This window comes from Mus caroli, chromosome 10, assembly GCF_900094665.2.
Source record: "Mus caroli chromosome 10, CAROLI_EIJ_v1.1, whole genome shotgun sequence".
Lineage (NCBI taxonomy): Eukaryota > Metazoa > Chordata > Mammalia > Rodentia > Muridae > Mus > Mus caroli.
Window position 1 is genome coordinate 4,508,474 of NC_034579.1, and position 13,113 is coordinate 4,521,586.

A 13,113-nucleotide genomic window follows, 5' to 3' on the forward strand; every position below is an offset into this window, starting at 1 on the left:
TACTAACAAGGAATGAATACTGATTCATACAACCATCTGCATGGATCAAGGGTACTAGAGTCAAAATCAAAAGCTAATTTCAAAGGAAACATAATGCATGGTTCCATTTATGCAACTCTTAGTGATAAAACTAGTGTTGATGGGGAACAAACTGGTGTTTGTCAGGGGTAAAGGTTGAAGGAAACAGACTATGAAGGAACAAGACAAGAGTTTAATGATGACTAAAAAGTTTTACTCTGACATCAGTCTAACTATGATGACTATCTAAATCTATCCACATTATAAAAAGATACACACACACACACACACACACACACCAATGAATAAACCACGGTCTAAGATGTAAAGAAAAGCAAATTAAGTTTTATCTGAAGATTCTTGTTGGCTTCCTACCTCGTCTTGGGTAAAATCTAAAGTCTAACTGTAGTTAAAAGCCCTACAGGGATGTACATACTTAGGCATCATTTCCTATTTTCCCACTGCCTCACTCAGGTTCCTAAGGTGTTCCAGCTCCTGGAAGATAGCAAACAGGCTTCCCATGCACAAGATATCTGCATTCGCTACACCTTGTATTTGGAAACCCTTACCTTTATCATTTCATATTCAAATACCTGCTCAAATACTACTTATACAAAAATCTGTTTTCTTCCATGTAAATAAAAATCACCTCTTTTTTTCCCCTACAAAGGAGTGTTAAAACCCTTATACAAAACTCAAACAACTTGCAAACTTCATTGTTCCCTTGCTCTGTTCTTTATTGGCGATTGCTGTAAGGACCACCAGGATCAATCCAGGAATATGTGCTCTTGAGCTCTACTTCACAGTTTCCCTCCTCAACCCCACTCTTCATTCTCACAGCCTGAATTCTGATCCCTACCAACTCTAAAGCAGCACAAAGCCTGTCTCCCCCAGTCCAGCACTCTCCTGAAGCATTTTCTCCACTGTGGCCAGTCTTCACAATGTTAAGCACTTATGTTCCGTCAGTAACAAGACAAAGTCTTCTTTATAGAGGACACACATATCTTCATACGCTGTCCTCTTCCTAACTTACCATCTTACAAACCATTAGAGCTTAATGTATCATGGGGCTGGGCGGTGGTGGCGCACACCTTTAATCCCAGCGCTTGGGAGGCAGAGGCAGGCAGATTTCTGAGTTCAAGTCCAGCTTGGGCTACAGACTGAGTTCCAGGACAGGCTATACAGAAAAACCCTGTCTCAAAAAACCCAAAAATTATTAATTAATGTATCATGGAACTATAAACAATTTATAGACCTTCCTACCTCCATATTTAAGGCATACCTTTTCCTATGTGAAATGAAATCTCTACCCTCAACCTATGTATCTCTTCCTTGTCTTTCTAACTCTCAGATTAAGTGCAATCTCTCTTATGTTGGGCTGCTTAATTGCCTACTGAATCAGGCCCTCCCTCCCATAGATTCCTAAAGGGCTTTGTCTAACCCGGTCTTAGCATGTGTCGTAATATATCACATTCTTCTGCACACATCTCTAGAACAAGAATGACATTTTAGTAATCTGTCCATCCCCTTCACCTAGTAAGTACCTGATGCAAACAAAGCAGGAAGCCTAAACTACTCAGTCATTCTATCACGAGTTGCAAGACATCTATGGGTAACATACTTTTTAAAAAAAGTATAGGAACGAGACACCATGGAAGAGCTCCAAGATTTCTTTGCACAGGTGTGAAACTGAAGCAAATAAGTGTCTTCTGGTTCTTTTAATCGTGTGACACTATAAACACATTGAAATACTGATTAGTACCTACTTTTAGTTATAAGATTACAAGCTCAATTTTCCCATGGACCAGCTATCTTTCTCTAAAAGTACTTCTCGTTCTACTTCCAAACTGCAACAATGGTATAAGACAGTCATCCTCTAAATCTATGTCACTGTTCAGGAGTGGAAAATCTCATGAAAAGAATGAAGATGTCTCACTCAGGCCAAACAATCACTTCAGCTTAAAAAGCTTTCAGTGTGCAAATATACTTTTTTATGTAAGAAAGCAGAATCACCATATGTGGAAGTGGGAATTTTCTTTTGAAATCCCCATTTCCTCTTATATTTATTTTTCCATTTTCTGGGAAATCATCAAGAAGATAGCAGACTAGCACTTAATTCGGGTATAACTATTCTACCTGCCAGTCACAGAGCGAATACCAGCAGTTACTTTACCCTTGGTGTATACACAGAATATGTTTGTGCTAAGTGGTTTTATACTGAACATGTACTCTGTTCTGAATTCTTTTTTCCCCCTCGAGACAGAGTCTTATGCATTCTAAGCTAGACTCAAACTCACCAGAAAGCTAAGGATGACCTTGAACTTTGGTATCCTCTTGCCTCCTCCACCCCAGGACTGGGATTACAGATATTCTTTAACCATTTTTTAATCAAAACTGTTTGTGACTGTATTGCCTACTTCTCTATAACTATATCTACTTATGATAAACACCAATAGAAACCTATAATCCATAAATGTTAGTATAAAATAAGAACAAAGACACAAGACAATAAGAATAAAGTAGTTCCGGCGTGGTGGCGCACGCCTTTAATCCCAGCACTTGGGAGGCAGAGGNNGGCGAATTTCTGAGTTCAAGGCCAGCCTGGTCTACAAAGTGAGTTCCAGGACAGCCAGGGCTACACAGAGAAACCCTGTCTCGAAAAACCAAAAAAAAAAAAAAAAAAAAAAAAAAAAAGAAAAGACTAAAGTAGTGCTGGAAAGATGATTCCCTTTAAAGACTAGACTTATAACCAAAAAAAGAATATGGAAGCAAATATATATCCAAGAGGCTTTATGTACAGTTGAGTTCTAAAGGGCACAGGATTCATTTTACGTTTTTGGTGCTACTTCTCATTGACGCCAACTAGGGTCCAGGTAGATACTGTGCTAGGTAATATAACACAGAAAATATAGTCACAATTACTATGTAAAATAGGCAACACAATATTCATTTTGAAGAGACATCTTGTGTATACACCCTCACACACATAATACAAAATAATAGTCTTTTAAAAAGTTTGAATAACAACAACTAAACTCCAGTGATAACAGTTTAAACAACAGTATTTACTATATCTGAGTAATATGAAATTAGACTCGGATGATTTTAAAGCCAGATCTTTTAAAATTAACCCTCTAACACCCTGAAATTGATGTACTTAAGCAGCACTGTCTCCAGTGTCGGAGAGGAAGTACGCCAGGCGACTTCATTTTCTACACCTGTAAGTAACCTTCCCTCACTAGCATCCTTCAATGGTTTCTCTGCCTAAAAATCTCCCTCATTAGTTCTGCAAGATCAAAGTGTTCAGATGAAATTGTTATTTCTATTCCAAAGTATTTTCTCTCACTGATAAATCATAAAAAATCATCCTGCTGACCAGCAGTATCTTTGGATCACACAACTTCACAGACAGGAAGTCAACATGGTATGCTCAATCCTGCTAACACTATAAAGTTAACATTAATATATAAAAGGTCAAATGAAAAGTCATTAATACAAATATATGTGTATAAAATGCTAACACTCAAAATTATAGTCTTATTTAATACCTCAAATAAACTAGGAAGAATTTACTAATCAAAATTACTCTATAATGGACCCATGTCCATAAATATTTCTCTTAATAATAAGCATACAGTTCTACTAAACTCCTATTTCTTTACATTCTTGCCTTTCTTTTTTCTCTCCTCCATGGTCCTTCCCAACTCTACATTAGTTATTAGCTTCTGGGACTTCAATTAGAAGGCCTTAATTTAGTCACTTCTTCTTGTTCCTTGAAAGAAACAAGAATGCTATGTTCTCTAATAAGGCAAATAACAGAGTACATATTTTTACATTACTTCTGCTCTCCTCTGCTGGACCTGCCTGTGAATCAGACTCTTTTCCTGAAGCCCCGGGAGCTCATTCCACAGTTGATTAGCAGACAAGCAACGCAGAATCACAGACACTCAACTGCCACTTCATTTATTTCCCAAATAAGACCATAGTGTGCCAAATCTCAACAGACAACAAGTGCATGCAATGTGAGGGCTGTCTTGGCTGTTTTTATACTATTGGGTATGTCGGTGAGTGCACGCACCTACCATGGTATGTGTGAGGTCTGAGACAACATGGAAGGTTAGGTTCTCCTACTGTGGTGGTCTATGGACTGAAATTCGGCTTGTCAGGCTTGGCTATAGGCAATTATACCCGCTGAGCCAGCTCTCAGGTCCAGTGATGGAAAGATCTATCTTTCTTTCTTTCTTTTCCCCCTTTCTTCTTTCTTTTTTTTTGTAATTCAAGAAATACTTTGTGTAAATGGCTCAAGGATTTTTGGCCTGTTCAGTTTTTAAATGTTAGGAAATCTAGAATCATTATTCACTAGGTGAAGGACAGCCTGTGCCAGGAGAAAGCTGACCAGTGTTAACATGAAATGTACAGAGAATGGGCACTGCTAAAGAGAGTGCTGGATGTTTTCCCCTTCCTGTGCAAACACCATTATTCTTATGTCAGGAATTGAAGCAAATAATTGGACTATTTAGTTCATAAGATGAGTGCAGATCAACCGTCTCAAAGGGATTAAATAAATGACCTTTTAAATTAGTTAAGCTATATAATTATACATGAATTATTTTTCTATTTTGCCTTTAAAAGCTACTAAATCCCACGGGGTGTGGTAGTACATGCCAGTGACCCCAGGTACTTTGAAGGCTGGGGCAGAAATACAAGTTAAGAAGTCAGTCTGGACAACTTGGCTAGACCTTGTCCCAAAACAAAACAAAACAAACAAACAAACAAACAAAGAAAAGATTGTGCTACCTTAATGGTAGGCCATTGCTTAGCACGCACCGAGTTTGGTTCTCCAGACAGAAGGAGTTACTATTACCCCATTTCATGTTCATGTCAACAGCATAAGAGTTAATAACCAACAGCCTAGCTGCAAATATAATTAATCCATTTCTTTAGATTTCTAGGATTCTTTCTCAGAAGTTTTGCTAGACTTAAACATTAGTTATAAGATTTTCCTAACAATTTAGGCTATGCATGAGATTAGATGCTCAGCCAGGCTTATATATCTTATATATCTACATCACAGCTTTAGAGAGGCAGGACTGCAGTGAGCTCGAGGCTAGCTTAGGGTACATGGCAAACCTCTTCCTCAAAACAAAGCAAAACTCATACACTCGAAATCTGAAGTCTACTGTAACCCATAACCTTTCAGACACAAGAGTTTACAGAGCATGCCTTTAATCCTAGCACTCTGGTAGCAGAGGCAGGAAGATCTCTTGTGTGTTCGAAGCCGCACGACTTAAGTTTTTTGAGAACCTATCTCAAAAACACAAAAATAATAGTGGTGGGACAAAGGACAGCCATTACAAACCACTCAGCATCTGGCCTGCTGAACTAGCTCCAGACCATGCCCTCCCCAACATGTGAGGAAGGCAGAGAGGAATGGAAGCCATGCTCTGTGATCTATCCTGAGAAGCTCAATGTAGTCACCTCCCAGTGGTACAAAGATTTGCAATTTGAATGGTTATTCTGTTTTTTTTGTTTTGTTTTTCAAAATCTCATTCACAAGCTGCACATTTGGCCTTTGTAAATGTTTTCCCTAATATTGTGTAAAGTGTATGAAATACCCTTGTTTATACAGTATGGGAGAAAGTCTATGTGCCATACATGCACTGTGCTACAGATCTCAAGGGTCTGCATAAACTGGCATTTTATTCAGTTCTTGTTGTCCATTTTTCAAAGTGTTTAGGTTCAGTTTATCAAGCTAAATGACAGGCCTACAATGCTCCTTCACCAGAAAGCTGTAATGGTCCTCCTGTGTTAGACTAGATATGACACAAACCAACTCTCCAGAAAGCGTCCAGTGCCACTATACTACAGGCGAGGCTGCTCTAGGTAGCCAAATGAAATGTGGATTTAACAATGCCCATACAGTGCTGGTAGAACTTGCTGCAGTTACCAACTCAGCCACGTTTATTTTGCAGAGCTCCAGAAAGGCAGAAAACAAAAAAGGCACACTGTATCCATCCTCTCCTGCTCACAACGTGTGTTTAAATTTACCACTATCAGCAGAAACCTTAGCCAATTTATTTTACAGATTAGAAAACAGGTTCAGAGAAGCTAAGAAGTCTTAACTGGCTCTAAAGCAAGTGGCAATGTAGAAGGTGGCCAAAACTAGGATTCAAACAAGGGTGGTAAATTCCAGAATTTTCTACTGAGTCACAAAGTAGCTTTCTAAAGTACTAACAATAGGAAATCCCTACTAATTGAAATTCTGTAACAATTTGTAATTCTGAAGCACAAATACAATTTTGTTTCCAAGTTATAAAGGATATTCTTAGTCTAAGAAAAAAATGTCACTGGATAGTTCTATTTTCTGAAATCAAGATTGGTACTGCTGCAGAGCTCAGGTCAAACAATGTCCACTGCTCAGCCCCCATGCTTGCTTTCCTTGTGTTTTCCCCGACACATTTTACTCACTCATTACATCTCTACCTATAAACTATATGAGAACAGTCTTGTCTGTGTTCAGTGTACTACATCTCCAGACACTATAAGCAGTGCTTAATAAAAACTTGAGAAGTGAATGAAAACTTGGTTCCCCGTAGGGATTCGATGCTCAGTAGCACTGCTCTCCTTCTGTGTATAGTAAAACTTCTGAAATGGAACTGCTGATTAATATGAGGGAGGGCAAGGACACACCTGTAAGCACTGCATTAGGAGGTTGAGGTCAGCGCTCAAATCAAGACCCCATCTCAAACAAACAAACAAACAAACAAACAAACTGAACAGGGTCAATAAAATAGTCACATTCAGCAAAACTTTATCAAACACCACTGGAAGGTGGAGGTAAGGATCTACATAAATTAAGTTTTGAATTAATGTACTTTTAAACTGGCAAAACCTAAAAAATATCTTACAGAAATCTTCAAACATCAACTTGTCGGCTAACAATCCTCAGAGTCAAGAAAATCTAAGTGAAATATGTAATTCCCCTCCCATTTCCTTCAAAAAACAAAACTAGAAGGGTGATTGTGGGTAAAGCACCCCTTGTAATAAACAGGCTGTCCTGAGAGGAGGATACTCAGAAAGTGACAGTCTTCCCCTTAATACTGGCCTCTGTTACCAAGCTCACAGCTGAGGGAGCGCGCAGTACCTAGCAACTCCCAGATACTTAGGACTTGCCTTTCTGAGGAAGTGTGTATTCTTGACTTTTTAAGGGTCAGAATAATTTGGACATAAAATATTAAAATACTGGCAAATACTTAGGGGACCATAAGCCAGAGGTCAATAATGTGAACATATATTTAATTTTCATTTTACTTCAGTATCTCCAAATCTCTTACCATCTGAATACAGTGGTAAGTGAAGACACACACAGCTTGTGAGCACTCATCAAAAGAAAAAACTCTCCTTAATGCAGTTCAGCAGTCACTTTGCTATACTTGGCAGGCATCTACTCCCCACACTTCCATATTCCTGCAAACTGCTCATCCAATCCTCTACTAGCATCTTCCTCAGCACACCTGTCTCTATTATCGCATAATCCTGATTTAAAGAGTTCTTATTAAAAGAAAGACAGCATAAGTCAATGAAAACAAAAAGCATTACTTCTGTTCTCTGAGGCGTGTGATATAATGAAATGTAAACGCTACTCTATGATTTATAATCTACATTATAAATATTTCCAGGAACTTTTAAAAATATAGGAAGGCAAAACTTCTTTTCTAAAGTATCCTGATATTCATAAAAATAAGCATTTAGTGTGTATGTGTAACTTCAGGGTTAGAAAATTCATCCTACTGGAGCTTTACTATCACATGCCTCATAAACAAGCAATCTCTAATATACCTTATGCTTATTTCTCAAAATGAAGGTGGCTCACTGAACCAGTTCTTTGGGAATTTTCCTTACATAAAAGAGGAATAAAACTTTTATTTCTGTCAAGGCACAAAGCCAATCATGTTAAGACCTTTGCCAGAGCATAAAACACTCAGTAGGGACATAATTGGGAGTCTGGGCAGTGCCCACCTAACTATGCAGAATTTGCCTCACTTAAATAGGTGTGGTAACTACACATCTTACCATAGCCTTGGCTAAAGTTAAGCACCTCTTTCCACAGCTGACTTAAAGTCTGCTCGTTGAGAAGCATTGTCATTTGCACCGTTGACCATTTCATCTACTTATGAATTATACAAACACAGGTTCTATTATGAGAGGTCACAGAGAACATTTTGAATAGTGGTATTTCCCAGAGTCCTTTGGAAACCATTCTAACTCAGAAAAAGCTATCTGATGAAACAAAAAGAAAGTTGAAGCGATGGCATATATTCAGTGGCTAACATAATAATTGCCATATTCAACTTTCAGTTTGATTCTTTAAGACTGAAAACATAAAGCACTCTCTATTACACACTGGTGTAGGGGCAAGCAGAGGTTCTGAATCACTGGAATTTTTGTTCTGTTTCCTGCTAATACACAGATAGTACCACCATTCAACCTATTCATTGCACACACGTGTTAAAAGCTGCAGAAGCCTTCCTGGACTATCTGGATACTAAGCCAACTCATGAAGCTGAAACTTTTTCCTAAGGATTGGAATTAAAGTAGCTAGCTAAAGCGCATAGTAAAAGAAAAGGCAACTGTTCATTTATTAGAAATATGTATGGTTTCAAAAAGGTTTCAAGTTCTGCAGTTTTAAAAGTAATCATGGATTCACCTTTACTAAGACATTAAGGATGTTTTTGAAAAGGTGTCAAAACTCTTGCTGTACCAAGTGTGTTAAACAGTGATAACTAAAAGCCAAAAACAAAAACAAAAACAACCAACCAACAACAACAACAACAACAAAAAAAACCCCCTCATTTGTACCCAGTGAAATTCCTAGCAAAATTTGAACCTGCTTAATGAGCAACATCTTCTTTGAGTAAGCTAGGACAAACTCATTCCTTTTATAAAATGGCAATCAACCTAACCCTAAGATTTGGCACTTTACTAACTTACCCAGCACTGACAAAATGGATGCAAAGCTGGAGTGTCTGGCTGCTGCCTCGAATACTGTATTTGTGTCCAAGAACTTTCCAATGAATAGAAGCCCATCTACCAACAGCCTGCAATGCTTTTGGGAACCCGAACTTCACCGAGACTCGAATAAAAGCTCCACGAGGCTGCAAGTCTCCACCACTCTCCTGAAAACCCCTCTTATCAGAAACATTTGAAGAATTCCTCCATAACAATTAAGCCGACTTGAATGGAAACTTAGCATCTCAAATATACTATATATGGAATGAAACTTGGCCAAACACGTAAATACAAACTCACACGCTCCCTGACACTTTCGGTCTACAACTCTGAGCCAAGGATTCTACAGCATCAGCAGCAGACAGATCCACCTGTCACCTGTCAGCAACACCCAGAGACCCTTGTTAAGCCTCCCGCTTCCAACCACTATCTCGGGGCAAGAAAATCATAGTAGTCTTGTGGACTCTAAGGGGGCCAACCTCTTCACAGCGGGGCGTGCTGCCCATTTGGAAGAAGGCTGCAGACAAGCAAAATCGGAAAGCAAAGCGAGCGAGGTGCTTCCTCTTTACCCTGCACTTAACTTCCCCGGGCTCTCCCTTAGCTCGCGGGCCCCGAAGTCATCGTTATCCAGACCTGGGTTCCCCCAAAGGCGTCTGGTTCCCTCCCTCCCACTTCCAGATCACAGGCCTGGGGGCGGGCCGGGGGGCACGGCACCCCCACCCCCGGCTCTCTCCGGCCCTGGGCTCCGGGGCAGGCCCGGTCCCCCTCCCCCGACGCCCCGGAGCCCAGGCCAGGCCCCAGGCTCCCCGCCCCCACCCTCCCCGCAGGACTTGGGGGGCCTCCCTGCGCCTCGCCACCGCGGGCAGGAACCCGGCGGAGCGGCGGACGAAGGCGAGGAAGGCGCGGACGCCCCGCTAGGGCTTCGCGCGCCAGGCAGAGCCGGTCCCCGAGCCGCTGCAGGCGCGGGGAGCCGGGCTGGGGGTGGGGGGGATCCCGCCGAGGCCCCGCAGCGCCGTCCGCTTACCCTTCGCCGCCGCCGCGGCTTCCCCCTCCTCCTCGTCCGCCGCCGCCGCCTCTCCCACTTGGGCAGCCGTCTCCCCCGTCGTCACCGCGGCCGCCGCCAGCGCCGATTCCACCCGGCAGGGGGGACACCTCAGCCCTCCCTCGCTCCCCGCTCGGCCCCCTCCGCCCGGCCGCCGCCGCCGCCAACTCCCTCCGGCCGCCGCCGCCGCCGCTCGCGGCTGAGGGGGAGGGGAGGGGGTCGGCCTGGGGCGCCCCGCCGCCGGCGCCTGCCGCGGATCAAAGCGATGGCCGGGGCGGCGTCGCCGCGGCCCGCTGCTCGGCTCCGGCTCGCACGGCCGCCCTGCCTCCCTCCGCCCCCACCCCCCTGCCGCTCGCCTGCCCTCCCCCCACCCCCCCAGCTCTCGCTCGCTCGCCCGCTCGCGCCGCGGCTCCGCCAGCCCAGTCCGCATCAAAATACGGCCACACAATATGGCGGCGCGGCGGCCGGCAAACACCGCGAGATCTGAGGCGGCGGCCGTGACGAGGCCTCCCTCCGCCGGGTGGCGGGGATGCTCTGTCCACGCCCCACCTCCGCCAGCCGCCGTCCCCACTCCCGGCTCGCCGTGGCCGGAGGGGACGCGTCCCGGCGCGGGCTGAGGAGGAGCACGCGGGTCCCTCACGCTCGGACAGGGAGGGAGGGAGAGAGAGGAGCCGAGCGGTGCGCGCGCCGCCGAGGGGCTCGCGGCTCCGGAAGCGGGTGGCAGGCTGTGCGAGCAGGGCGAGCCGTGCGAGCCGGCGGCCCCGCTCGGGGAGACGGGCGGGACCCTGCAGGCCCTGACGGGCCTCGGGGCAGGTGGGCCTGAGGCGGAGGCGAGCGCCGGGCCTGCCGGGCTGCGGGGCTGCGGGGCTGCGGGGCCGCGAGCCGGACACACCCCCTTGGAGCCCGGCCGCGCCCAGGCCGCGAGCTACCGGGTGACCCGGGAGGGACGCGGGCCGGATGGAGCCCCGGCGGTGCGGGACGCGTCCTGGAAGCCGCGGGACCCGAGCGGAGTTTGGCTCGGGCGCTCGACTTCCCTTGATCAGCAGTGGGGGCCCGGAGAGAGATCGATCTAAAGAATGTTGCGATTGTAACTGCACTTTCCTAGAAGTCCTAGAAGCAGAGCCAAAGACACTTTAGCTTCGAGGGGAGACGCGGGGGAGGGGACACTTCTGGTTTCTATCTTCTTAAAGATGTGTTTCGTTTTCCCTCGGGATGGGGTGGGGTTGGGTGGTGGTGGTCAACGTTCAGATGTTTCTCACAATGTAATATATTTTAAAATCTTGGCGGTTTCATATGGCAAAAAAAAAAAAAAGGCTTTTTTTTTTTCTTGACCCTGTCCAAAGTGTGCATATCGCTGCCAGTTTCTTCCTTGAAGAAATTCATACTACCGAAAAAAAATCCGGAAGGACTATTTTTATTATTCTGTTATCAGTATAAGCTCCATAGGTGCTTATTGCTTATTGTTTTTAAAGCCTCCTTTTTAAACACTTAAAACCCTTTCACTTCCTTTTTACACTCAGTTTTACAAAGTACCTGAAATATTGGGGTTTAGCTCCACTTAAAAACTTTTAGTCCGTCAGAAGTCAGAGTGCTAATGATTTACAACATTGGAACTTTAAAATTTTTCTCTCGGTTGACATTAAGAAAGTAAAAGTATATACTTTGAAAAAGTGTTTTTTCTGTGTTCGAAGTAAAAGTAAATTATAATTCACATAGTAGATGCTGTTTTCATGAATTCACATAACAGAAGTCATTGAGCCCTAATACTACAGCAGTTCTCTGAGGAATTATTTCCATAGTCAGTGTAATGATTTTAGATCAATTGAAGAAATTATTAAGTAAATGATGCATCTTAAACTGAGGCACAATTCGAACATATACTGCTGAAATAATAGAAGTGGGTTAAGTAAAAAATAGTTTCTGTTCAAAATTTGTTTTCTGAAATGTACGTGTAAACATTTTAATAGAAATATGTTTTCCATATAAACTTAAATGTAATGGGTTTGAGTAAAGGAAGAGAAGATATAACTGTATATCCTTGCCCAAATTTGAAGAGCTTGGATCTCTAATGAAGAGAAAGCCCCAGATAGCTATGTAGAGGAAAATTCTATGAAAGAACTAATGCCTTTAAAAACAAACAAACAAACCAAACAAACAAAAACAAAAAACAAAACAAAACAAAAAACCCTTCTGGGATCTTGTAAGATCAACGATCCCAGATTAAAGGATGCTAAAGAGCATGGTAACTTTTTTTTTTTTTTTTTTTCCCCCCCGAGACAGGGTTTCTCTGTGTAGTCATGGCTGTCCTGGAACTCACTCTGTAGCCCAGGCTGGCCTCGACCCCAAGGTGGATCCCTTGCTGGAAAAGAAAAGGTTACAAAGTATTTTGTATTGGGATAACTGGGTAAAGTTGGGTATGGACTACAGATACAATGTAAGTATTATGTTATCTTTAACCTTCTGAAATTTGTTCTGCATTACACTATTCTTAAACACACTGAAGTGTTAAAGAGGTAAAAGAACACAATGTATAAAACTTTACCCATGTGGCCCAGAAAAAAATATGTATATTCTATATGCCTTCTTTGTGTGAATATATACTTCCTATCTGCCATACACATACTGAGAGTGGTGATAAATTTTAAATATTGGTAATCAGAGGCATTTTAAAAGTCATATTTGATGAATCTAGGCCATTTGTAGTGTCTCAAAATGTTTTGAAAGTTTGGTTATGAGCTTGGCCTTTATCGGGTAACATCTGCCCAGCTCTCAAAATCACTTAAGCCCAAAAGATCTTGCAATTTCTGATAAGTTTGACACTATTTCAAAACAAATACTTTTAGAAAGCCAACCTGGGCTAGAGATGCATTGTAGTGCTAGAACACACACCTGTGTGAGGCCCTGGGCTTCAGCCTCAGCACAGCAGTAACAGCAAAATAGAGGAGGCCTTTCAACTCCTAGGGGCTTCCTTAGCTCAGCAAGGGGAGGCATTTAATGCGCTCGCTCGAGAGAGATGGTCCGTCCGTCCTCTTATTTTCTCCCTA

At 43.0% G+C, this 13,113-nt stretch overlaps 1 protein-coding gene across 1 annotated transcript in view; it reads right to left on the minus strand.

Annotated features, from left to right (window-relative positions):
• The window catches only part of Tab2 (TGF-beta activated kinase 1 (MAP3K7) binding protein 2), a 52,037-nt gene extending 41,659 nt beyond the window's left edge, over positions 1–10,378 (minus strand). The window contains exon 1 of the mRNA XM_029482453.1: positions 10,052–10,378. The gene's annotated coding sequence lies outside the window, so the exon portion shown is untranslated. The remainder of the gene's footprint in view (positions 1–10,051) is intronic.
• Positions 10,379–13,113: the final 2,735 nt, after the last annotated feature.